The 27,215-nt window shown below is 37.3% G+C and overlaps 1 long non-coding RNA gene across 1 annotated transcript in view; it reads left to right on the forward strand.

Annotated features, from left to right (window-relative positions):
• The first annotated feature begins 3,851 nt into the window (after positions 1-3,851).
• LOC127549668 (uncharacterized) overlaps positions 3,852-27,215 on the forward strand; it is a 33,452-nt gene continuing 10,088 nt past the window's right edge. The window contains exon 1 of the long non-coding RNA XR_007950687.1: positions 3,852-4,771. This is a non-coding gene — a long non-coding RNA (uncharacterized LOC127549668). The remainder of the gene's footprint in view (positions 4,772-27,215) is intronic.

Below are 27,215 nucleotides of genomic sequence, written 5' to 3' on the forward strand. Positions count from 1 at the left end.
TTGGGGTCTTTGTCTCCCTCTGCTGGCCCAAACTGAAAGCATCTTTTGTGCTGCTTGCCTCAAATGCAAAAATTCCTTGTTCTAGCTCTTCACCTCCCTTTTTCCTAAAAGTCTGCCCAGATACAGTTTGTACCTTCCTGGACAGCCTATGCTCTTAATGTAATGTAATTCAACAAATATTGATTAAAGAGCTACTATATATGAGACCGTATGCTAGCTGCTGGGAGTACTGCTTTTGGAAGGCTACATCCCATATGTAGATTCATTGAAGGAAGAAAGGCAATATTAGGTGGAGAGGAACAGAAAAAGTTTTACCTAGGAATTAGCACCTTAGCTGAAAAAAGCTAAAGGTTCTTAGAGGTGAAAGTGAGGAGAGAATGTATCTGCATACCAACCAGAGATGCTGAAATATTAAATTCAAAGAAAAGTTTATAATCAAGTATGGCTGGACTGAAGGGGAAATAATAGAAAATAAGTTTGGAAAAAGAGACAGATTGTAGAAGACTTTAAACATTAGGTTACGGATTTTGTATTTTATTTTGAATACAGTCTTCTCTATTGGGAAAATGGTTGGGAAGAAGAATAACTGTCAGACCTCTGCCTTAGGAAGATTATTTTGGCAGCTAAGATCATGGAAAAAGGGGGAGAGAGTAGAAGCGGAAGAACGAGGAGGCTGAGTAGTCTACGTGAGAAATAGTGAGGACCAACACTAGGGTAGAAATGAGAACAGGATGAATCCTAGAATCCTAGGACAAATGTTCTTGTGACATTCACATTAGATTTGACAAAGGGGAAGAGGAAGGGAGGATGACTCCAAGATTGTGAATCTGGGTAACGAGAGGTATGGTAGTTCTCCCCACAAGAACAAGGAAATTTGAGGGAGGAGCAAGTTAGGGGAAGAGGTGAGAAGCTCCATTTTGGAATTTGAGGCTGACAAAGCAAAAGTGGAATTCAAAGGATTTGGGCTGGATATGCACATTTGAATGGTCATTAAAGTCATGGAAACCATTTAGATCAGAAGTGTCAAAGCAATGCTGTTGAATCAGATTAAAATGTAATTGGCATATATTAAACAAAAATTAATAAAAATACAATAAAATATGATATTGCATTTTAAAACTAAGTTAGTATGTGGCCCACAGGGATCTTTATATACAGATTAGTTCTCCTCTCCCCACTGTTGTTTTTATTTAAATTTGATACAACTGGTTTGCATCACCAGAGTATAGAAAAAGAAGATGGCCCCGATAGAATCTTGGGAAACATTCACATTTATAGGAGAGGCTATTTATTATTAACCTGCAAAGGAAGAGCTCAATTAGGAAGAAGTCATATAGGTAAAGAAAATCAGTCATTTAATATCTTTGAAGCCAGAGCAAGAAAGAAAAGAGAAGAGGAGAGATAGGAAAGGTTTAGAGGAGAGTTTCTTGGCCTCTGGGATCCATAGACTATTTCAGAGGGTCTGTAAACTTAGATGGAAAAAAAATTACATCTTTATTTTGTTAAACTAACCTAACTGAAATTTAGTATTTCCTTTGATGGTGAGTGAAGGCAATAAACTACTCTGAGAAGGGGTTCCACAGGCTTCATTCACCAGATTGCCAAGAGGTTTATAACACACAAAAATATTTCAAAACTCCTTGACTAGTGTATGAGAGGAGAAACCTATGCAAGATTATCTATTTGATTCTAAATCAGAACAATCTCTAACTTACTTTTCCAAATATTTCTGAAAGAGCATTATTTGGAATCCTAATCATATTTTCCTCATAGTTACAATGTTAATTTCTATTTCTATTTCACCTATATTTGTAGGTAGACTAGTTCTTCAGAGTCTTCAGTCAAACCCTTAAAACGTGAAGGATTCCATGACAAGGAAGTTGAAGGTGAGGGATAACTTCCTATTAGTAAAGAGTAAGCCTGCAAAGGTAATAAATTGAATATTTGTGACTTGATCATCACAGTTTTAACTTAAAGTGGCCTTGGGTGTAATGCTTTATGAGAAATTTGGATATAAGTGATCCTTGACCTTATGTATGGTATTTGGAGTTAGAATACCTGTTTAAGTCTTACTTGCTAAAACATGACAATCGAGGTTTATGTGTGTGTATATGTTTATGTATAGATTAGTTGTCTGTATATACATATATGTGTGTGTGTGTGTGTGTGTGTGTGTGTGTATATCTTGGTTGTCATTATTTTTAAAAGACATACATATATACTATATATATACACACATATACGTAATACACATATATACCCACATAAATTATACATACATGTCAATTAAGACTCACAGAGTGCTTTACACACCTTGTCTCACAGATATTTCACATCTTTATAAGGTAGGTACATGAGTATCAAAGATGATGATATTACTAATACACTTGCTAATTTTTTCTTAAATAATAATGACAACCCCTTATGCATATACGTATGCACACACACACACACCAATTTAAGGCTTGCAGAGTGCTTTACACACCTTGTCTCACTGATCTCTCACCGTCTCTTTGTAAGGCAGGTACATGAGTAGGGAAGGGGTTGACGTTCCTACCAGACTTGCTCAGGTCTCGATTTTTTCATTTACTAACACTGAGCCTGTATACCAGTCCCTTATAGATACCTTAAGCCACAGTTTCCTCTCTAGGAAAATGAGAATCGTTCTTGGACTGCTCATCTCAAAGGGTAGTGACAGGAAAACACACTCTAAGCAGAATACATAAATTCAAGCTATTATTATACTTTTATTAAAATGTGAGACCAAATAGCCGGAGTTCACATGAACAGGCATGGGGCAGCTAGACAAAAGAATTCTATTTGTTTGTTAAAACACACAAATAGATAGGACTGAGTGATTGAAAATCAACTCACTTTTCCAGATTGGCTTTTCCACAGGCCACCCAATGCCAAAGAATTCACTTGGGAAGGATGGGCCCTGCAGAAGCAATAATCCTTTTAAATCTGATGCATTCCATTCCCCCAAGGGAATTTATACAAAGTTACAAGCTCCCGAAAAACACGGGCTTTCACAGAAGGGAGCCCCAGGGCTCTGAAATCCTAGGCCCTCAGACGGGTGGGGTTACTGGGCTAAATTTGTTTCAGCCAGTTATAGAAACAGAAAAGGGGGAGGGGGCTGTGGGGAGGAGAGCCTTTTTGCTCACCAGCCCCTGGCCCGAAGTATTAATATCTGCAGGGTCAGGGTTTTATTTGGGTTTTGTTGTACCATTTGGGCTCGGGGAGGCAGGCAGGAATGTCCTGCAGCTGCATTTCGGAGTTGCGGCTTCCCACCTTTTTCCATCCACGTACTCCAGTGCAGTGTGTGAGAAGTCCAGCCCGTCCCTGGCCTCCATCTCCCCACACACAAACACCTTCCACAGTGGCTCTGCTTGATCCTGCTCCTAGCAAGGAATCTTGCTCTGTGTAGGTGATTTTTTTTTCTTCCTGTTTTCTTCCTCTCTGGCATGGGTGTGTAGGGAAGGAAAAGGAGGCTTTTGTTCAGGCGGGGCAGACCCCTGCACCCCTTCACACACTATTCGATGGGCTGGACTTTTGTCATCACTTAGTGCCCGTGGCCCCTGCCCCACCCCATTCCCACCCGCTCCCAGCAAACCACCACTTAGACTGAATATTTCACAGGCGACATGTAAAAAGTCATGGGCTTTTTAACCCCATCTCCTTCCTCTTCAGCTTGTGAACAGGCTGAGTCACATCCTTGGGTGCTCCCCACACCTGGCAGATCACTTCCTTCACACAGACTTCCCTTGACTACAAAGAATGGTTGGAATAAAAACACCATTTTGTCTTGTTTGTCTAAAGTCCCATATTTGTAGAGGGCCCAACATGCTTTAGATTGGTTATATTAATTAGGATTTCCACAGCTCCTCAACTAAACAACAATGTTATATGAGGTAAATTGAGCCAAAACAAAGGGTGAGGAAAGCAGAAAACAATTCACTCCCTCCAAAACTCTTGAAAATTATCTTTTAAGATAAGGCAAATAGGAAGAGAAAGAAAACTATTGCTGGAAGTTGACTTAGTTGCGTTCCTATAGGATGGAGTTGGGGGAATAGGAAGAAATACTAAGAAAGAAGAAAGAAGGGAATATGCTTCAAAGAAATTAAAGATTTGACAAATTTGAGGATTTCCTCCCTGGAAAAGAGGAGATGCTCCACCACTTCCTGATACTGCAAGGAGGAAGGCGGGAGAGATAAGGAACATCCAACCTTCTTACCAGAGTATTGGTCCAATCCTGGGGGAAAGAGGACAAGAAAAGCTGGAGAAGAAGAAAGCTGGGGTGTGCCTCATGGAGAGTCTGAACTGGAGGTTGGATACCTTTTAGGGTTTGGTCTGTGGCCAGCTTGGACAATGCTCAACTCTGCCTCACTGAAATTCAATTCATGTGAAAGTCAAGATATCACCTGTGATCTCATTGGTCTTCTTGAAAATGAAGGCTAGGGGCAGCTAGATGGCCTTGATGGGTAGAGCACCAGGTCCAGAATCAGGAAGACCTGGGCCCAAAATGCAGCCTCAGACATTCCTAGCTGTGTGACCCAGGACAAGTCACCTAACCCTAATTACTCCACAAAAGAAAAGAGAAAAAAAAAAAGGTACTTAAAAGAAAAAAAGAAAATGAAAGACGAACAACAGCAATAATAGGTTTGTAGAACTAGAAGGAGAAGTGATCTTGAAGGCCCTCAAGTCCAACTGTCTCATTTTACACATGAAGAAAGCAAAATTTTAGAGACTTAAATGACTTGCTCAAGAACAGGTAAGTAGAAACTATCTGGGGCAGAATTTGAACCCAAATCCTCCTAGCTGCAGTTGTGGTTGTACTCTGGCTATTTCTCTACTGTATGGATAGAAGAACTAAATCTCAGGACCACCTAGGTCAGGTCTTTCCCAGCTCTTCATTTAGGAGGAAGCTTCCTCACAACAATCAAACTTAGATTCTATACTCTCAAGGCTGAGTAAAATAGCACAGGGAATGTCAAATCAGGAAAGCCTGAGTTCAAATTCAGCCTCAGACACTAGCTGTGTAATCCTTAGCAAGTCCCTTAACCCCTGCCTGCCTCAGTTTCCTCAGCTGTAAAATGGGGATAATGATAGCAGGGTTATTGTGACACTAAGACAAGACTTTGTTTATAAAATATACTTTATTAAAGCACTATGTAAATGTTATCTGCTATTATCATAATCAGACAAACCTTTTTGGGGACTAGCAAAGGTGATTGGGCCATTTTTGTTTACCTCTCTGTGTTTTATTTTCATACTAGAGACTTTCCCTCTCATGTATGCTCTTCAAATGCAGAGGGCCTTTGTGGGCCCCTTAACCAGCGTCTATCCTTGTCTGGTCAGAGGCAACCAGATCTGCCTGCAGCTGCTTAGTGAGAAAACAAGTCCTCCCAGAGACCTGGGGAAGCAGCTGGAGAGAGATTCTTGCCAGCTTGGGGGTGTAAATATTTATAAAACGTGGTTCGTGGGAAGAAAGGAGGGCAGAATAGGGAATAGGCATATTCATCTTAGTTATAGAATGGTACCCCAGATCCCCGACCCGATTAAATATTCTAGAAGGAGTAGATCTCTGGAAAGTGGTAGTCTTCTGGAAAAGGACTACTTTCCCCAGTGTTTGGTTAATCATAATTATTAATAATGACCATCATCATAAAGCTCTATATAAATAGTAGTTGTCAAGTTTACAAAGCACTTTTTTAAAAAATCTCATTCACAACAATCTTTTGAGGTAGATACTCAAGGTCTACATAAAGTGGTATTATCCCCATTTCACAGATGAGACAACCAGATAAAATTATGCCCCTTTTACAGATGAACAAATGAACTAGTTTTAGCTCCATTTTATAGATGAAGCAACTAGAGAAGTACCCATTTTACAAATAATATCCTTATTTTATAGATGAGGAAATTGACTGGTATTATTACACATGAAGAAATTAAGGTGATCCCATACCTAGTTGTATCAGAAAGAAGGTTCAAACTCAGGTCTTTGTAACTCCAAAACTATCACTCTTTTTGGTATCTCACTTCCTCAAGTTTCAGGCCATTACATGGGAATTTAGACAGAAATATTTGCCTGAGCTTTTTAAGTTCTTCTTTTTGTCTGATGCTACACTAGACTAAAAGCTTCTTGAAAGTAATAGGAATGCCTCTCATAAAGCCCTACCACAGTTAATTCAGTGCCTAGTGCCCTGCCAACAGATCATCTTATAGATTTACCAAAGGTCAAGATCTAGCTGCTGAGGCTCAAAGTAAAAAATAAAAAATAGAGGGATTTCTTTGAATCCCTCAATTGCATCATTAATAAGTATGCTTTTCAAATGCTTCCAAGTCTCTGGGATACACTAAGGATAAAAAACACCTACATCCATCACGAAATGATACCTGGAAACACCAAATCAAACCCTTTATTCTTTTTGACAGGATAGAGCTAGAAAGGTTGACCTCTTACCATTTTTCAGAACCCAAGACCCTGTGAGGCTCAATGAAATCATCATATTCTTTATATGATCCTAATAAAACATATTAACTTAGATACACAATAGAAGGGAGTGTTCTAGAATTGAAGGCACATTCCCTAAAGAGTGCTCCAATTCTGCTTTCTGGTACACTAGTATCGACTCAGATCATTTGGGGTATTCTCTAGGTTATCATCCCGACTCCAGAGAGGCCATGCTATTACCATTCAGTATACAGAAGAAGAGAGATCATGAGAGGAGAAAGTCACCCTTCTGGAGTGACCTGGATTTCTGAGAACCTCTGGTTGATTGACTTATTCATTTGCTGCCCTAAGCTCTGCTTGCCGGCTGCCTGCCCATTCCTTGCCAGCACTGCTTTAACAGATGAACATGAATAAAGGCCCATGTGGCTTAAGGAAAGCTTTGGGGGAAAGAACTGAAGCCCAAGAAAGACCAATACAGGAAACAGGGTGGGAGAGGAAAGGAGGGAAAGTCAAAGTAACAGACAGAAGGAACCATCCAAGAGCCCAGATGCAAAGTGAAGGAGGCCAAAAACAAAGAAAAATGATGCAGCCTGTGCTGGGGGTGGGAGAGAGGGAAGGGGGACAGCAGGGAGAGGTTATAAATATTCTGAGAAGAGAAAAAAACTTTTAAAAAAAGGGAAAGGGAACCAGGAGAGCAAAGGAGTCAGAAGTGAACTGAAAACAATTCCCTACCACTCCCTTCAAAAAAACTAAAAATAATATAAGTATTAGGAACAATCTGATTGTATGATTCTGCTTGGAACAGAACAAAGATGAATGAAAAGAGCTAAAGCCCTCCACAGAGCAACAACAGCACTAGCAAAAGCAAGCTTTCCTCCTTATGCTTCCTTTTCATCCAGACTTTATGGACCACCCTTCTCTTCCAATATAGTCCACTGTTAGGGGAGGCTGACTATTATTTAGGCAAATCTACCTTTAAGCCATAGTGAAGGCTGAAGGAGCAGCCTGCCATTCCTGGTATCCTCTAGAAAATAAAATGGGCATATTGGAACACTTGCCAGGAGAAACTAATAATATGATCTTGCAGAAATTAAAGATAGGATAACCAGTGGTAATATAAATTCTCTGGTGTTGACTGTAGGACCTATAGAAGAGGACCTAGAAGATCATACAATTCAATTTGACAACTGAGTTCTAATCAAATATTTGTTAAACACTTCTTGTGCTAGGCCTGTGGGAGACAGAACATTTAAATGAGACTTAGTCTTATTTAGGATCTGGATACCCTCCATGCCCTTACAGAGTTTACAGATTACAGATATGTCATTAACTTAAAAAAATTATATACAAAATAAATAATACATAAAAACAAAATACCACATAAATACATAAGGGTAAACATATGATAACATACAAAAACAAAATAATACATATATTAAAATAATGATATAATAGCTAATATTCATATAATAATTCAATACATACCACTGTACTAAGCATTTTATAATTATCATTTCATTTGATCTTCATGACTGTCCTACAAGGCAAGTACTATTATTATCCCCATTTTACAGATGAGGAAACTGAGGAAAACAGAAGTTGTGACTGGCTATGAGTCACACAGCTAGTAAGTTATCTCAGGCATGGTGCTCTTATCACTGCTATACATAATTTCATTAAAAAGGAAGTGCAAGCAAAGTATTATGTGAAGTCCCTAATCAAGACCTTGCAAAGTGGACAATCAAGGAAACTTTCATGAGAAAGGTAGATTTGAATTTTTAAAAGGTGGATAAATATTCAAGATATGGGAGGGTGGGGTGGTATTTGAGATATAAGGGATAACAGGAGCCAAATTGTAAGATTCTGGAGTTACAGAGTGCATAAGAGACCACAACTGGTATTCATAATAGAATACAGATTACATGGAAGGCAGTAGAATGAGATAAATGATGGTGTTGAACCCGTGGAAGACCTTGAAATGCTATTCTAGGAAGTCAAAACTTGACTTGATAGGCAAGAAAATATCTTTGGAAGCTTCCTAACAAAGGAGTGGTATGTCAGTATATATAAATAATAAAGATAAATCTGAAAGCAGTGTGAAGGTATCACTTTATAAATGGAGAAACATATCCCCTCACCTCCTCCCTCCCCCCAGTTACAAAGCTAGTAAGTGTCAGGGTATCTCATAATATGTGAGATTATAAATTACAAATATTATACAAATACATGATTATAAATACTACATGCCATTATAAACACGGGGCACTGAATTTAATTAAACCTTGAGCATAAAAAAGTTTGATTAGAGAGGAGGTGTCTGGTATAATGAGAACATTGAATTTGAAGTCAGAAGATCTGAGTTTGAACTTCCCAACTCCGTGCCTGCAATTCTATCTACTGTGCCACCTAGCTGGAACAACATAAACAGAGAGGTCTCACTACCTGTCCTAATGAAATGTCTCCTTCTGACATCTTTAAATATATGAAGGCAGAGATTATGACTTTGCCATCTAGATATATGCCCTTCCTCTCAGAGCCTTGTCCAAGCTCTTCTTCCCCTCCCTCTGAACTTCTCAATCTTCTATCATCATCTCTTTCCTCCTCCATCTTCTCCTTTGAATTAACCCAATTGAAAATTAAGAAATTAGGGAAATAGGTATTTTGCAGTTTATAAGATATTATAAGATAGAAAGAGTTCAGGACTTGAGACTCAAAAGAATTGACTTTAAGAAGCTGGAATGTTGGCTTTATGGAAAAGGAAAAAAAAAAAGATTTCTTTAGAGAATATGACTCAGTCTAAGGCTCAGTTCTGCTACTAAGTGATTGTGAGACAAATAAAAAATTCACTTATTCTCTCTGAGCCTCAGTTTCCTCATTAGTCAAATTAAAACTATACTTGACATACCTACCTTATGGAGTCAGTTCTGGAGGTTCTGAGGAAGACATTTTGCAGAACTTTAAAAGTACTCTAAAAAATATCCAAGGGATGATCATCATCTTAACTTTGACTATACTTATAGTAATTTGCAGTAAATAATGTCATATCCCTTGTCAAGTCAACAAACATTTATTAAGCATCTAATATTTGCCAAGCATTATGATAACCACCAAGGATATAAAGAAAGGCTCAGTCTAATTGGAGGAGATAAAATGCAAACAACTATGTTCCAAAAAACATATACAGTATAAATTCGAGCTTATCCACAGAAGGAAAGCACCAACACATTAAAGAAGACCAGGAAAGGTTTTTTGCAGAAGGTAGAATATATGCTTAAGTATATATTTTAAAAACAAGGTATGCATAATAGAGATTCATGTTTATGTGTGTATATGATACTTTTTTCTACTCTTTACAATTTGAAATATTCATTTTTGGAGTGATTGTTAAGTTCATAAAATTTTTTTTAAATGGAAAAGAAAAAATGGGAGACAGGAGAACCCAGAGGAAAGAATTTCTAGGAGAAAGGAGTGTCCAAGAATTGCAGAAGGTAATAATGAGGATCCAGAAAAGGACACTGGATTTAATTTAGATCATTCGTAACCTTGGGCAATTTTAATGGAACTGTGGATCTGTATACTAACTGAAAGGGGCTGAAAAATAAAGGAAGAAGAAAAAGGAAGGAGAAAGGGAGGGAGGGAGGGAGGGAGAGAGGGAGGGAGGAAGAAAGGAAGGAAGGAAGGAAAGAAGAAAGAAAAGAAGGAAAAAGGGAAGAAAGCAGAGAGCGAGGGAGGAAGGGAGGTAGGAAAAAAGTCAAAATATTTATTAAACTCTTAGTACCACTAGAAAGGGGTGGTGTCATTTAGAATGTACTCCAATATTTTACACACACATACACACACACACACACACACACACACACACACACACACTCACGCACACACATTATTTAATAAATAAATATGCCAAATTCTGCTGTTGGTGGAACATCACACAGCCCCATATTTAATTTGAAAGGACAAAAAAAAAAAAAAAAATCATCCTACCTCCTAAACCCTGAAGTTCTAGGTGCTTAGATTATCTGTAATGGAGCAGTGGTTTGGCGTTGAGGAGGAGGAATAAAGATGTGATAATAGTGAATAGGCAACCAGAGTAAGCCAGGGGACGCCCAAACTCTTTTCCTTGTCTCAATCTTCACCTTCAGACTCTTGTCTGAATTTGCCAACTAGACTATTATTTGACTTTAAGGAAGAATAAACAAGGAAATTAGAGACTGACAGACCTAAAATTCATTCCATTCAACCCAGCTAATCTTCTGATGAGGGTGTGTTTAATAAGTCATAGTTGTGTCTACACTAGAGAATGTGAGCATCTGAGAAAATAGTGTCTATTAAATTTTTGGGATTTGGCCAAAGGCTGACAGCAGTTTCACACAGAGGCCACTAACCTTGGACCATAGCTATCCAGTAGATTATTAAAGGAATCTTAATAAGCAGACCCAATAAACAGCCTCTGTTTAAGGTAAGGACCAAAGTAAGGTTGCAGACCTAGTGAGGTGGGATTCCATAGAGTCACTGAAGCAGTGTCATATATCCTCAAGCAAGAGATAGGAGGAATGCCCAGTGGAGGGACAGAGCAGCTGGCGAGTGGAAAACTGGAAAGGCGAGCCAAGTTCAATCAGTCAGAATGAGGGTTTTTAAGTGGATGGGGGCATTCTAAGTGGGTGGGGGATGTCTGCAGGGGGCCATGATAATCTTCTCATATTAGTTTCTCTTTGCTGCATTTGCATACATACACATGTTATAGTCCATTTGTAGAAACTGGCCCTTTTGCAGGCTGGCAGATGGGACCTGCCCAAATGCAGAAAAAATCTTTGATTCAGAGCTTAAAATAATTTTTTTTTAATCTTCTCTTTATGGAGTTGAAACAAAAGTTAGAAAAATTAATGTTGACTTTAAACTTGACTTTTCAACAAAGTATTAACTCAAAAAAAAAGTAAATGTGGCAGGTGAATGACTAGTGGAAGAAAGCTGGCTAGTTATCTAGATAGGCTGATGAAAAAACAATGAACAAACCTTAATTCTATCTGTCTGAACATAAGCAGAAATTTTGAAGGGTTCAGTGAACCTCAGAAGAACTCCCTCCTTGGGGACAAGGGAAGATGTTTATAGGTTCCAACATTTGGTTTTTATTATCTAGTTTTTTAATTCATTGGTTTTAGACTTAGGAAAAGTCATTTTTAAAGTTATCTTTACTCTAAGCTATAGACTAAAACTTTTCTACAGTTTGGGTGGGTCTGTTACTGACTTTTCCATGTTGTCTTTAATGTAAATACATGGTCCATCTTGAATCAAACACTTACTGAGCATATACCTATGTGATAGATATTAGGAACACATAGCAAAGGAGAGTACTGCCCTCGAGGAGTTTACTGAGCCATGGACAAACAAGTAAATATAAGCTATCCACCAAATAAATAAAAAGTAATTTCAAAAGGAATACTAAAAACAGGAAGAATAGAGAAAGGCCTCCTGGAGGAGGTACCACTTGGCCCAAGCTAAGGGAGCCAGGAACTCTTAAGAAGTACAAAAAAGGAGGGACAAGATTCTAAGAATAGGGGACAGCTCATGAAATGACACAGAAAAAAGTGGCAAGACCACCAGTTTGTGTATGGAACCAGGATGTGAAGAGCTTTAAATGCAATAGGGAAGCAAAGGATCTTGTTTAGCAGGGAGGAATGAGGTCAGAAACGTGCTTTAGAAATACCAATTTAGAAGGGGTGTGTGTGTGTGTGTGTGTGTGTGTGTGTGTGTGTGTGTGATAAACTAAGGAGGAAAGAAAGTGGAGGAAGAGAGACCAATTAGGAGGTTATTGCCTTGGTTCAGATAAGAGGTGATGAGTGCCAAAACCGTTATATAATGTGGTAAGCAGACAGAAATGGACAGATGTGACAGATGCTGAGGCAGGTAGAAAAGATAAGATTTAGCCAAGTGACTGGATACGGGGAGAGGGGGGTAAGGGACCAGGAGAAGCTAGGAATGATTTCCAGGTTGTGACCAGAAGAATGATGGAGTGGGATTTAGAGAGGAAGATAAAGCTTCATTTTTAATTCGTTGAGTTTGGGGAATAATCAAGCTGAAGATGTTGAACTGTACTTTGGAAGAGAGATGAAGGCTGGAGATATGGATCTGAGACTTATTTGCATACAGATCTTAGCTGATCATCTGAAAGAGGAAGAGTTCACCAAAAGAAAAGAATGTAGAGAGTGTCATGACATACACATTTACATTAGTGGTTGGCAGTAGAGGGTGGGAATAGAATGTGGCTAATAATCTTTTTTATTGTCATTTTATTATTTTTTATTATAGCTTTTTATTTACAAGACACATGCATGGGTAATTTTTCAGCAGTGACCATTGCAAAACCTTTTGTTTCAATTTTCCTCCTCCTTCCCCCCCATTCCCTCCCCAAGATGGCAGGTAGACCAATGTTAAATATGTTAAAGTATATGTTAAATACAATATATGTATACCTGTCCATACAATTATTTTGCTGCACAAGAAGAATCAGACTTTGAAATAATGTATAATTAACCTGTGAAGGAAATCAAAAATGCAGGCGGACAAAAATTCTATGGGATTGGGATTGGGATTGGGAATTCTATGTAGTGGTTCATGCTCATTTCCCAGAGTTCTTTCACTGGGTGTAACTGGTTCAGTTCATTGCTGCTCTATTGGAACTGATTTGTTTCATCTCATTGTTGAAAATAGCCACGTCCATCAGAATTGATCATCATACAGTATTGTTGTTGAAGTATATAATGATCTCCTGGTCCTGCTCATTTCATTCAGCATCAGCTCATCTAAGTCTCTCCAGACCTTTCTGAAATCATTCTGTTGGTCATTTCTTACCGAACAATAATATTCCATAACATTCATATACCACAATCTATTCAGCCATTCTCCAATTGATGGGCATCCAATCAGTTTCCAGTTTCTGGCCACTACAAAGAGGGCTATGGCTAATGATCTTTAAAAAAGGAGACAATAAAGAATTTTAAGACAAGTAGGAGAGAAACAATGATAGAACAGCATCATGAACTATCAGGAAAGACAGTGTTCCTCAAAGGTCAGCAATGATGACACATGTCACAGATAGAGCAAAAAGGATGAGAACTGAGAAAAGACCTTTGGAATTAGCAATAAAAAATAACTGATGACCTTGGAAAGAGCAGTCTAAGTTTAATGATAATACTAGGAATAGGGATTGGGTCTATGATTTCATTCTGATAAGAAATTTTCTCCACTACTATAGACTGCAACTTAAAATAAGAAGTTAAGCGATTTGCCCAGAATCACATACCAGACAGTGGACTTGAAGTCATGTCTTCCTGGCTTCTAGGAAAGCTATCTAGCCACTAAACTACATTACCTCCTGTAGTAAATAGTAATAGCTAACATTTATGTTATGTTTTAGGGTTTACAGAATAATGTGTATGTGTGTGTGTGTATAATCTTGCTTGATTTTTTACTATATATTATATACATGTTTATATATAATATATGTGTGTGTGTGTGTATATATATATACATATATTCCTAAAATCAAGCAAGATTATAGATATAATCGTGGTTGATCTATATGTATAATCTTGCTTGATCTTTGCAACAATCCCCTGAGATAGCTGCTTTTGTTTTCCCTATTTCACAGATGAGAAAAAGAATCACAGATTCTCTGAAGTGAGATTTTAACTCAGGTATTCCCAGTTTCCCGTGCAGCTTCCTCTTAGAAGTAGCAAAAGAAATAAAATTTCAAGAAGTTGAGATCAGATGAGAGAGATCATCAGATCATAGGGTCATAAATCTAGGGCTAGAAGGGATCTCAGAAGAAATTTGGTGATAAGTAGAAACAACAATTATAGATGTCTTGTACAGACATCAATCGATTGGGATAGATTTTAAATGAGTTATTTCATTCTAGAATCAAGACCAGAAATCAGCTCGATTACTATTGGAGCATTTATTATGTAAGAGAAATTTGCTAGGCACTGTGAGGTCTTAGAATTCCATCAGAAAAAGAAACTCCATCGATGTTCCACTTTGCAGTCTGGTGGTCCCATTTTTAACTGGATGGGCCCTTTTCTTTGGGTGCCAAGTGTAACATTCCACTTACACAACTTCACAGCTGCTTCCCACAAAACCTCAAAATAGCTCAAGAAGGCTTGACTCCACTTCCTACATTGTTCTTTTGCTGCACCCTCATCCACTAGTCATAAAAGCCAGGTCTTTACTATATGATTCCCCCTTCTCCTGGGGTAGATGCCAAGATTGCCTTTTTTTTAAAGTGGATCAAGAAAAACTACCTTGGATGTCCTGGCACTGGATTCTCTTATTTTTATCCTCCACTTTCTATGAAATACCTGGCTATGAAATAACCAGGTGTTCAGTAGTAAATATCTGGCTAGAATCCTTGTACTTATAGGGACAAAGTATTCTCTATCAAGGGCTACTTTTCTCCTTGGACAATATGTTTTCCAGCCAAGCAAGGTCATTACAAAGTTGTTCTTCACTTTTCTAGTGAGTCTTACTTTCTTTGGGGCCATCTTTTACTACCTAATTCCTAAAGATATTACTTTTAGAGGTAGGAAAGGAAATTAAGTTGGAAGGAGGTGACAGAGTAAATGCCTTTTCTGAGAGTCAAGAAATACATTCATTGACTCATTTATCTAATTACTCTGTGTGTGCACTCACTGTAAGATGGAACCTATTCTCAAGAATTTTTTTTTAAAAAAGCCAATTTATTAAGTGTATCCAGAAAAGGGAAGATAATAATTTTAGTCTAAGCAAGAACAGCTATATGGCTTGTGCCATGTGTTTGAAAAGAAGTAAAAACTGAGTATAAGTACTATATAGCCTCTAATTAATTTACCAGTTAGCCAATAGGATAAGAGAAAATGATATTGTGATTTCAGTTAAATCATCTCCTTTCTGTGGATGTTTCCTCATCTGTAAAATGAGAGAATAGGATTAAATCATTCCTTGGATCCCTTCTGATTCTGAAAATCTATTAATTCTGTGGTTCGGTGAACCCATGACTTATGACAGATCCACAGAAGAACCCTTGCTCAGCAATGAACAACTGAGCTTTGCAGTAAGCAAAATATCTGGGATGGTCTCTCAGAATTAGGGGATAGAGCAGCTATAACCCAGGGCAAAATCAGCAATGGTATTGATGATGATGGTTGGGCTTCCCAATACAAGACATGCCAACAGCAAGATCAAATAACTTTACTCGTGCATTTTTAAAAATACTTCTTTTTTACTCAGCAGCATCATTTATTACTAGTCTATGCTTGCTCCAGGAAATGAACAAAATGGCAAGCTCAATCACGTAGTAATTCTCTCTCAGCCTGCCCCCAGGGAATGGGGGAGAAACTTTTTGCAAAGGTAGCAGCAAGGCTTGGGAGAAGGTATTTTACTGGTAGCTACAGAGAAACAGAGGGAAGCTAAGTAGTTCAGTAGATAGATTGTTGGATCTGGAGTAAGACTCAGCTTCCTTAGTTTAAAATCCAGCCTCAGACAGTTCCTTTCTGGATGAGCCTGGGCAAATTATTTAACACTGTCTGCCTCAGTTTCCTCATCTGTAAAATGAACTGGAGAAGGAGATAGCAAATTACTCCAGTATCTTTGCCCCCAAAGAAGCCCTAAATAGGGTAACAAAGAGTCAGACAGACTAAATGAAAAGCAGAGAAACAAGACATTGAATATTATCTAGGCAAGGGGACTCAAGACCAAAGTTAAGTATAGGGGAGAAAGAATGGAGTTTGCCCTCTTATCTCTAAGGTCAAGTTCCAGATCCTGCACAGTTGGTGCTTAATAAATATTTGCTAAGATCCTTTGGGTTCAAGCTATAAGAGTGACTAATAATATTGGATCAGTCTCAGTTGAAAAGATTTCCTCCATCTATATGGCAACCATACATCTTCCAAACTAAAAATTAGAAACAGGTGGACAGATAAGCATTAAACATGCACTTTCTTTCCCTGAAATCAGGACTATACTATTAAGTCATATGGTTACTGTGTCCATCTTCTGAACTTGGAGCTCCAATGCTAAAAGCTCCTTCCTGAAGACCACAACCAAGAAGTAAAAACCTCCCAGTTCTAAGTGTGTAAAGTCTTTTCCTTCGTGGACCTATCCACAAAGCCAAGAGTTGGTGTCAGGAAAGCATCAGGAGAACACAAATCAGTCACCCCAAATTCGTCATGTATATAGATTGTTTGAACATAGTTCTTGAAAGTTGCCTCCCCTCATTAAATTGTAAGATCCTCAAGGGCAAGGACAGTTTTTTATACTTTACTGTGTATCCCTAATGCTCAATACAATTCTTGGTAAATAGTAGATACTTAATGTTTGTTAATTGATTGACCCTCTCTGTGCTTTAGTCTTTTTTTTCTTGACTAAGAGACCCTTAGTTGAACATAAGTTGAACATATGAATCTCATTGCCTATGTGGAGGTATTGCTGTTCATCTGTGGGATGTTATAGTAAGCTGTAGCTGAGCAGAAGGTCAGAGCTCAGTAGAGAAGGCTTGAGCTTTATTATTTATTATTTATTATTCTGTTATTTATATAACAAACTTTTAGCAACCATGTGAAAAACTGCTTCAAATCACAAACAGGAAAGCTACAAATCAAACCAGTTCTCAAGTTTTTTATCGTATATCTCAAAAACTAGCAAATATGGCAAAAAGATGAAACTATCCATGGAAAATTTGTGGTCAAACAAGCTCATTAATACATTATGGATGCAACTAGCTTAGAAATGGCCTGATTATGTTGGAAAGAAATTTGGAATTAGGACTAAAAATAAAGTGACTAAAATATCAATCCCCTTTGACTGCAGAGATCCCACTACTAGGCATATACTCCAACAAAGTCAGAGACATACAACAAAAATATTCATATCCACACTTTTATGGTAGAAACAAGTTAGAAGCAAAGTTGATCATTGTTGATTATGGAATGGTTGATTGAATTACAGGGTATCAAAATGGCACAGTGAATAGAATGTAGAGCCTAGAACCACAAAGATTCATCTTTCTAATCTGACCTCATATATTCCCTAGCTGTGTGACCCCGGGCAAGTCACTTCACCCTGTTTGCCTCAGTTTCCTCATCTGTAAAATGAGCTGCAGAAGGAAATGCAAACCACTCCAATATCTTTGCCAAGAAAACCCTAAATGGGGTCACAAAGAGTCAGACATAGTTAAATCGTTATAACACATGGATGTAACAGAACGTAATGAGAAATAGGAAAAATTTAGAAAATTAAGAAAATTATATGAACTGAGTCAGAAACAGACCCAAGAAAACAATGTTAGACAAGTAGTAGACTATAAATGGAAAGAATAAAAATGACAGAAACTATGCTAAGTAGTTAGAATAGGCAAGTATGGTCCTAAAGAAGAGTTGAAAAAATGTATCTCTGTCCTTTCACTGAAGTAGTGGGAGAGCATGAATGCAGATTATTATATTTAGTGATAAACAACATTGACAAGGCTAATTTTTCTTAACTGCAAATAGATTAAGAAGCTAATGTGATAACAAAAGTTGTCAATAAAAATAAAATAAAAACATACATGCAAGGATTTCTTCTAAGTTATCAGTTACTCTGAAAGATCCCAGACCCAAGAAGAGGAGACCCTTTCTTAATTAACTGTGATACGGATAAAATATTTAATCTTGCTACTCCTTGGTTTCCACATCTCTGAAAGGGGGAATGGTGTTACTTACACCCATTGAGTTCACAGGATTATCATGAGAATCCATAGGAAAGTGCTTTGATTGCTAAAGTTAAAACTTAGAGATAACTATGTACTATACACAACATTCAGCACACCCCAGAATCATACATTTAGAGTTGGGGAAAGACCTTAAAAGACTGTCCCCTTATTTTATTGGAAGCTGAGGCCCAAAGAAGTGACTTGTACAAGATTATGCCAGGCGCAGGATTTAAAACAGGCCCTTAAGTTCCAAATTCAGCATTGTTTTCATTGTACCAAATGTTCACTTTATTGACTAGCTCTAAAGAATCGAAAACTGGGACCTATTTGGGCCAAGAAAAAAAGGAAACGTCATCCCATTTTGTGCTTTTGGTAAAAAAAAGAAATAAGAAACTAAAGGAGAAAGATTAAGGAATAAGATAGACAATGGGCTTCAGAATCCAATGAATTTTCCCTGGAATTATAGAGGTAAGGGAGTTGGGGGAGTGGTGGTGTATCTATATTTCTTCTTTCTTTCTTTCTTTTTTGCTATGGCAATTGCGGTTAAGTGATTTGCCCCAGGGTCACACAGCTAGAAAGTGTTCAATGTCTGAGACCAGATTTGAAGTCAAGTTCCCTGACTTGAGGGCTGGTGCTCTATGCACTGTGCCACCTAGCTGTCGCTGTATCTATATTTCTTATGCAATAACTTTGGGATGAGCAGGAGTAGAAAAAGGTTGCAAGGAAGATCAAGTTTATATGAAGGTACCTACATCATTTGATATATGGCTGAACATAGAGGAAATAATCCAAAGGGATGGGAAGTTTATAAACGGATAGAGAATCCAACCCTAGACTCATAGCAATATTTGGGGCTTCCCTGTAAGGGTAAAGAAAGGGTTAAGCTGGCTGCTGATGAAGGCTCTGGAGGGAATCTCACTAGCTATAAACAGAGTGTGGAGGCCAGTACACAGGATGTGGCCGGCAGCTAAAGTTGTCTGATTATTAACTTCACTTTTATTTGGAGGGGGATGCTTCTCTGTTTTGCTTCCCATCAAGGAAGTGAAAGTCCAGGTCTCAGACCTGGTTTCAGATTTTGTTGTCATAGTTCATTTATTTATTTTTAAATTCATAAATAAAGCCAGCCAACTCTTTGTTTTCTTTTTAATGAGCATTCCCCATATCTTCTGGGGGGGGGGGTGTGGCCTTAAAAGTTTTCCAGTCTTCCACTTGAATAGAATATGGTTTTCTTTGCATTTTTGTTTTTATTTTTTAAAGATTTCGGTTCCTTTCTCCATCTTTAAATTTAACTGAGCACCCTGCTTTATTTATCTCAGAATCTAACTTTATAACTCTAATTGATACCATAAGGACTCAAGGTCTTTAATTAAGATCCTAAGCTTTTCTAGGGTAGGCACAGGTCTTCCTCATTTGTCTTTGTATGCTCTGTAATTGATTACAATCCCATATTATCCTGTTTTGTTTGAAGTATTCTCACCCTTAGGCACAGGAAGATAAAATTCCAGGTCTATCTCATGGCTCAGTCAAAAAAACACCAGAGGTTTGACATCTGCCTCCCAGTCCAATATTATATTTATTGGTCCTTCTGAACCTTCCTGCTAAAATCAATAATCTCCAAAGGAAGAAATAGTCCATCATCATGTTTAAGAAAATACTATCACATATATTGTTTTAACCAGGGTTCAAGCTCCTCATGTTGCTATGACAACCTAGAGACTAACTAATAAGTTGACATTCATAACACCTCCCAGATGCTGAGAGAACAGAAAAATGGCATCTGAGTACCCCATTCCTAGAGTGGATGGAGAACTAAGAAATGTGGTATTGAAATGCTGGCAAAAGGGAGATCAGAATAACAGGTTAGAGCTGGAAAAGGATTTGAGAAATAATCTAGTCAAATTCCTTCATTTCACAGGTGCAGATATAAAGAATTAATTAAATAAAATAATTAATTTATTGAGTGGTATCAACAAAGTTTTAATAACTAGTATGAGAACCTGTTCAAATCTCTTGGTACAGAGCTGAGTATAAATGTTGACATATACTTTTCCACAATGAGCTGTTCAAGAATTGCTAGAAAATAATAATGAAGAGTCTTTTAATTGGCTGTAGAGTCAAAGGACCTGATGATTCAAGAATGATCAAACTAAAACTGAGTGTACATATAAAAGGTACTTGCTCATATATCAATCTTCTTTTCATTTCAGTTTCATAGCATCAGGATTCCTCTGAAATGGTGAAAGCTGGCTACCTGGTATCCCTTCAGTTAGACAGTGGCAACTATGAACACATTGCTGTTTCTTTTTTATATTTACTCTTTACTAATATTAGGTGAAACGAGTACTTTAAAGTTAATGCATACAGGAAGAAATTTTGTGAGTTCAGAAGATCCCAGAGGTCCCATCACAGGTCTCACCAGTAACCAAAATTGGTAGTAGCATCCACCAGAGATAGTTGCAGTAACCACAGGAGTAATGAGGTGGCTAAGTAGCAATTTTGAGATTAATATGACCAGGCAATGACTTTGTGGATACTGAAAAGTGGCAAGGTATTAGTTGAATATTCTAATACTGCAAGAGCCAAGACTGACAAGGGGAAAGCAAAAAGCCAGCCAATGACTTCTTCCCTAGCACCAAAGTAGACGAAAAAGATGAGGTAGATAAGAGGGTACCATCAGCAGCAGCAACCTAGTACTAGCAGGGCAATGGCCGGCCTTAGGTGTACCCAAGGGAAGCTTCATGAAGACTCCATGAAGGGAGGAAAAAAACTCTAGGGTCAGGAGGCATACAACTACACAGATTCTCTATATGTATGTTTAACTACCATTGTACATTAAGTTGGAGCCCATTCTCAGAAATACTGAATGTGTAAGAGGATTTTGAATCCTTTCTTTTAGGAGAAATATTTTCTACCATTTATTATACTATCTTAATAAATCTCCTGATTGATAATAGTGAACACATTGGTAGGGGCTCAGGAACTACAGTGTTAATCCTTAGAACTCTGAGGGGAGTAGGAGCAATAATCTACCTGGGGATCTCAAATGGCAAACATGAGTACAAGTTGGGAGAGTAACCTCAGAGAGGGTGTTACACAAGAAAACAACCAAATGAACAAGATTCATTTGCAGGGGAATCCTGTCTTGTACGCCTAGGAAAAGATGATAATTTATAATATTTTTCCATTTTTTTAGAGATTACTCATTCTCACTCTATTCATATCTTAAGCTCAAGAATATTTGTTATTAGTGATCTTCCTGGAGTGGCAATGCTTGCAAGACTTTCTGTGACTCTAGTAAGGTAGAAATGGGTGAAGGAAAAAAGAAAGGAATAAGAGGAAGGAAAAGAGAAATATTTTCATCTTGCAGCATATTTGATTACCTGAACAAAAATCCTTGATAGGATGAAGGTTGGGTTAAAACCTGACCACATAAAAGATGGTGAAATTGTTTTCTCATTTTAAAGGGATCACGAGGATAAGACTGCCCTTTGGCTCTGGGGAAACAGTCAAGGTTTTGCCTCCCAACTTGGCACCCTGCCCTGCTTCCTACAGGGACAAATCTCAATCCAAAAATACTAACTAACAGTAGGAAGGAATTTCTTAGATTGGACTCACAGACCAGTCAAATAGGAAAGGAGAATAGAAACTTACTAGTCCAATTCCCATGTTAGAGAGAGCACACAAAAAGGAATAAATTGCTTTGGCCCCAAAGACTAGAACAGTTTTAATGGGACAAGGGAGTGGTTGGAAGCAAACCTTTGATTTCTGTAGTTTGCAAGGATTTTTGAGAAGTATGATCAGTGATTAAGAGAATACAAGAATATGCCTAATTCACCCCTCTCTGGGCTCATCAGTGGAATATGGCTCCAACTGTTTCTCATCTGTATTTTCTATGTACTTCTAAGGCGGTCTCCACTGCTACCATTATAGGACTTTGATAGATAAATGTGGTCATACTACCCTCCAGCGGCCAATAAAAGAAATAACATTGTCTTATCTGTGGCTAGATAGAGACCCTTTCGAAGAGCTGCTGGTGGATTCCATCTCCTTTCACCCCAGCCCTCTCCACCATTTCCCCACTGCATGCAGCTGCCTTGTATGCGACGTGTTCAGCTTCAGGAAACTGCTCTTTGCTGGTTTTTTTAAGAAAACCATTTTGTTGTCACTTTTTTTATTCTTCCCCTCCTCCCCAACCACAATTCCCCAATTTATCTGTCTTTTGCCATAATATGTCTCATCAAAATTAAATGTCTGGTTAATCCGCATTGCTGTTATGATACATTTATATGTTTTCAGTCTCAAAAATGATAACATTTGGAGAGAACAAATAGGAGGGAAAGAGGAAAATAATACTTAGGTACAACTATCCATATCCTGTCCTGGAGGAACTTTCCCAAAAGCCCCTTCCTCTCCTGTGTCTAGGGTTAGAAAACTAAATACTTACTCCTTCAATCATAATCCTGAAGAAACTTAAACTATATTCATTGATAGGGAGAACACAGGAGGGAAGTGAACTGAACAGAAGTAGACCAGCAAGCTGTCCACATTTGCTCTGTTAAAAATCCCAAGATTCACACCAGACTGAGTAACTAACAAGAAATCCAATGAGAAACTATAATAAGTTACTTTTTCCACCCCAGAACTACACAAAAAAAGCAGCCAGAAGCCTATAGGTCAGTAGGAAGGGGAGATTTCCAGCAAAACCATTGCCAGCACAGGCAAATAGGCTGGAAGCTTCCCAGCAAGCATAAAGATAAACCAGAGATACCAGTGGCCAGCAGGACTCTGTGTGGTAAGGCAGCAAGAGCTAAAGCTGGCTAAGAAAGTCTTAGAAGCATCAGAAATGATGACCTTGTGATTCTTGTTCTTGTGATATCATCAGTTGTGTGGAATGACCCTGAAGATCTAGCATTGAGAACCATAGGGCCTAAGCCCAAGAGATAGAGGTCAGTAGAGGAACCCAGGGTACTGACAAAATGACTAGCTATGACCCATACAAGATAAAGCAGAGGGCAAAGCCTGGTCCTTGGCACAAAGCTTCACTTTAGGAACTAAACCAAAGAAAATAGTGACAAATATTTTAAAAATCATAATAGTTCTAGTGATTTCCCCCCCCCCCCCAAAGAGTAGAATAACTAATACAACGATGAGTAGAAACTCAAAGGGAGAAAATGAATTTTTTCATAAAAAACTATATGAATAGCTAGAAGAAATGAAGCAAGAGATAAATAAATAAATAGAAGCTCTGATAGAAGGAATTAAAGAGAAAGTGGTAAATCTTGAAATCAATGATTCTAGAAGATAGCAAAAAATATTAGAACAAATCTAATAATTAAAAAAAGGAAAATGTAAACTATATGATGTCAACTGATCTAGAAAATCAGTTTTTAAAAAAGGTGATTTTTAAAAGATAATTTAAGAATCATTAGATTCTCTGAAAAACATGATTTTTAAAGAGTCTTGAATACTGTTTCAAGAAATCACAAATGAAAACTGCTTCGCTCTATGAGAATTAAAACAGAAAGAATCTGCTGGTCACCTGCTGAAAAGAAATTCCAAAAGGAAAAGTCCCAGGAATGTCAAAACCAAAATCCAGAGACCCTTTGTCAAAGAAAAAAAATACTGCAAGCATCATAAAAGGTATTAAGGTACCAAAATCAGGATGATACAAGACATAGTAACAACTTCAACTATAAAGAAAAGAGTTTGTAACACAATATTCTAAATGGCACAAGATATGGTCTTACAAAAAATAATAACTTACCCTGAAAAGCTGAATATAATTCTATAAGGTTAGAGGGAGGGGAAATAGACTTTTAATGAATAGAGAATTTTTAATCACTCAGTCTGATTTAAAAAAAAAAAAAAAAAAAAAAAAAAAGATCAGACCTAAGTAGGAATTTTGAAATGCCAACATAAGGATCAAGAGAAACCTACAAAGGTACATTTATCTGAGCAAATAGAAGTTGTTCTTGGCGATTCAGTGCTAATTTTCTAAAAAGGAAGGAACTTTCAGGTTAAGAACTGATAAAGAGTTTGAATGCAGATTGAAGAATTCTTTTTTAAAAAAATAATAGCTTTTTATTTTCAAAATATATGCAAAAATAGTTTTCAACATTCACCCTTGCAAAACTGTGTTCCAATTTTTTTCTCTTCCTTCCCTCCACCCTCCTTTAGACAGCAAGTAATCCAATATATGTAAAAATATGTGCAATTTGAAGAATACTATTAAAAACTTTATTCTACTTGAGTTTTTTTTATTTCACCACGTAGCTAATATGAAAATACATTTTGCATGACTGAACATGTGTTATCCACTTCAAATTGCTTGCCTTCTTAAGGAGTGGGGAAGAGAGGGAAAGAATTAGGAACCCAACATTTTGGAGGAAAAAAATAGTATATCAAAATTGTTTTTCTAAGCAATTAGAAAAAATAAATTTTAAAAGAAATTGGTAAACACTAAAAAAAGTTTTTTAAAAGGGCAAGAAAAAAATAAAAATCCCTCAAGGACCTTAATATTCTTAAAGGGTATTTATTAGGGGTAGAAGGGAAGGTATTGAGGGTGTAAACTTGTTGGTCACTATCCTTTATAACTAAAGAAGATCAAAATGACAACACTATGTTAGGGTCAATGTACAGTGTGTCCAACTGTGGCTAATCTGCCACAGATCAAATAAAAATTTAGAATGAAGATGACTCTAAATTCGTGCATTTCATATTTCTTTTAAATTACTTCAAGTCTGCTTGGCTCCTAAGTCACAACACTTTTTTTGATATGAGAATATCATACTTGGTAGTCCAATGCCAGTGTTCCCAATTGATTCCATAGTTCTTCAAAGTGACCTGGAGAATCCTTGCATTGCTTTTTCTGACTTCTGTGTGAGCACTTATCTTATGTGAGTTCTCCATAAAATAGAGTTCTAAGCAAACATACATTTGACAAATGAACAACATGAGCAGTCCATTGATGTTGAGGTCTCTTCTGTAGAGTGTGTAGTTCAGCTCAAGAATGAATCTTGATATTTCAAGGGAATTAATGGGGAAAAGATGCAAAAAAGGTTGCCTATCTATACTAGACCTAAAACTATATTATAAAGCAGCAATCATCAAAACCCTTTGCTGTTGGCTAAAGAATAGAATAGTGGATTAGTGAAACAGGTTAGGTTCACAAGACACAATAGTCCACAATTATAGTAATCTAATGTTTTATAAATCCAAAGACTGAAGCTTTTGGGCTAAGAACTCATAAGCTATTTAACAAAAATTTCTGGGAAAACTAGAAAATAGTATGGCAGAAACTAGGCATTGACCAACACCTAACACCCTATATCAAGATAAAGTTGAAATGGGTTCGTGATTTTTACATAGTGATATTATAAGCAAATTAAGGATAATCTACTTCTTAGATCTGTGCAGAAGGAAGGAATTTGTGATTAAAGAACAGTTAATTTTATTACATTAAATTTAAAAGATTTTACAAAAACAAAAATAATGCAACCAAGATTAGAAGGGAAGCAGAAAGCTAGAGAAAAATTTTATATTCAATATTTCTGATAAAGACCTCATTTCTAAAAATATATAGAGAATTGACTCAAATTTGTAAGAATACAAGCCATTCCCTAGTTGATAATTGGTCAAAGGATAGGAATAGACAAATTTCAGGTAAAGAAATTAAAGCCATTTCTAGTCATATGAGAAAAATGCTCTAAATCACTATTGATTAGAGAAATGCAAATTAAGAAAACTCTGAGGTACCACTATATCTCTCTCAGATTGGCTACAATGACAGGAAAAAATAATTATAAATGTGGGAGGGGTTGTGGGAAAACTGGGACACTTAATATATTGTTGGTAGAGTTGTGAACCGATCTAGCCATTCTAGAGAGCAATTTATAACTATGTCCAAAGGGCTATAAAACCATCCATACCCTTTGATTCACCAGTGTCTCTACTAAGTCTGTATACTAAAGAGATCATCAAGGAGGAATGCAAAAATGTTTGTGGCAGTTCTTTTTGTAGTAACAAGGACCTGGAAACTGAGTAGATGTCCATCAGTTGTGACGATCAACTATGTGATGATTAACTGTAATGGACTTGACTCTTCAACAATGAGGTGATTCAGGGCAATTCCAGTAGACTAGTTATGGAGAGAGCCATCTGCGTCCAGGGCTAGATTATGGGGATAGAAAGAATATGCTCTATGGCACTTTTGCCATTTTCATGACCCTTTGGAACAAATTCTTCACATCCACCTGTTCTACCAAGGAAGTCAGCCCCCTAACTCACTGAAAGATTTCAGGTCTTTGGTTACCCTCAACCTGGTTTAACCCATCTATTGAAACAGTTTTACCATAGTGTGCTTACTGTTCATGATACAGCCTCTTGAAGCCACAGTTGAAAACTGGGTGATGAGTAGATCAAAGGTGGGGAAAAAAAGTCCTGAAAAAGGGCTTTGTAGCCTTCACACCAGAAGTACCGATCTTCCTTAACACCCCATATACCCTAATGTCTTCAAGACATTTGAAGACTTCTAATGTTTTCAAAGTTCTATACTATTGTTTAAGGGAGTCAAATAAGAAAAACAAAAGATCTAGGTGTGGATGGGTTTTGTTCTAAGAAGGAAAAGGGGAGAAAAAAGGAATACAGTAATGAAAAAGGGAGGAAGAAGGGAGTCAAACTCATTACTTTTTCATAATTCCGATCTGTAAGAAGAATATACAAAAGCATCAAAGAAGAGGTAGGATGAGCTGGCATCAATTAAACTTTATTTATTTGAAATGAATAAAGAAAGATTGAACATAAATATATTCACACAAACTGTGGTGTAGATACATATGAAATTCAACAGGAAAACAAATGGGGATGTAAAAAGGGATATATAAGAGTGAGGAATAATAACAGGAAAGGAATAGTCACAAGCAAAACAAATATGATTCTAAAAGAAGGGAAAAAAGAGCAAAGAACTGAAATCTAAGGTAAGTGCCCATCAGATAGGGAATAACTAAATAACTTGTAGATATGAATGCAATGAGACGC

The sequence above is a fragment of the Antechinus flavipes genome, chromosome 2, assembly GCF_016432865.1.
Source record: "Antechinus flavipes isolate AdamAnt ecotype Samford, QLD, Australia chromosome 2, AdamAnt_v2, whole genome shotgun sequence".
Taxonomy (NCBI): domain Eukaryota; kingdom Metazoa; phylum Chordata; class Mammalia; order Dasyuromorphia; family Dasyuridae; genus Antechinus; species Antechinus flavipes.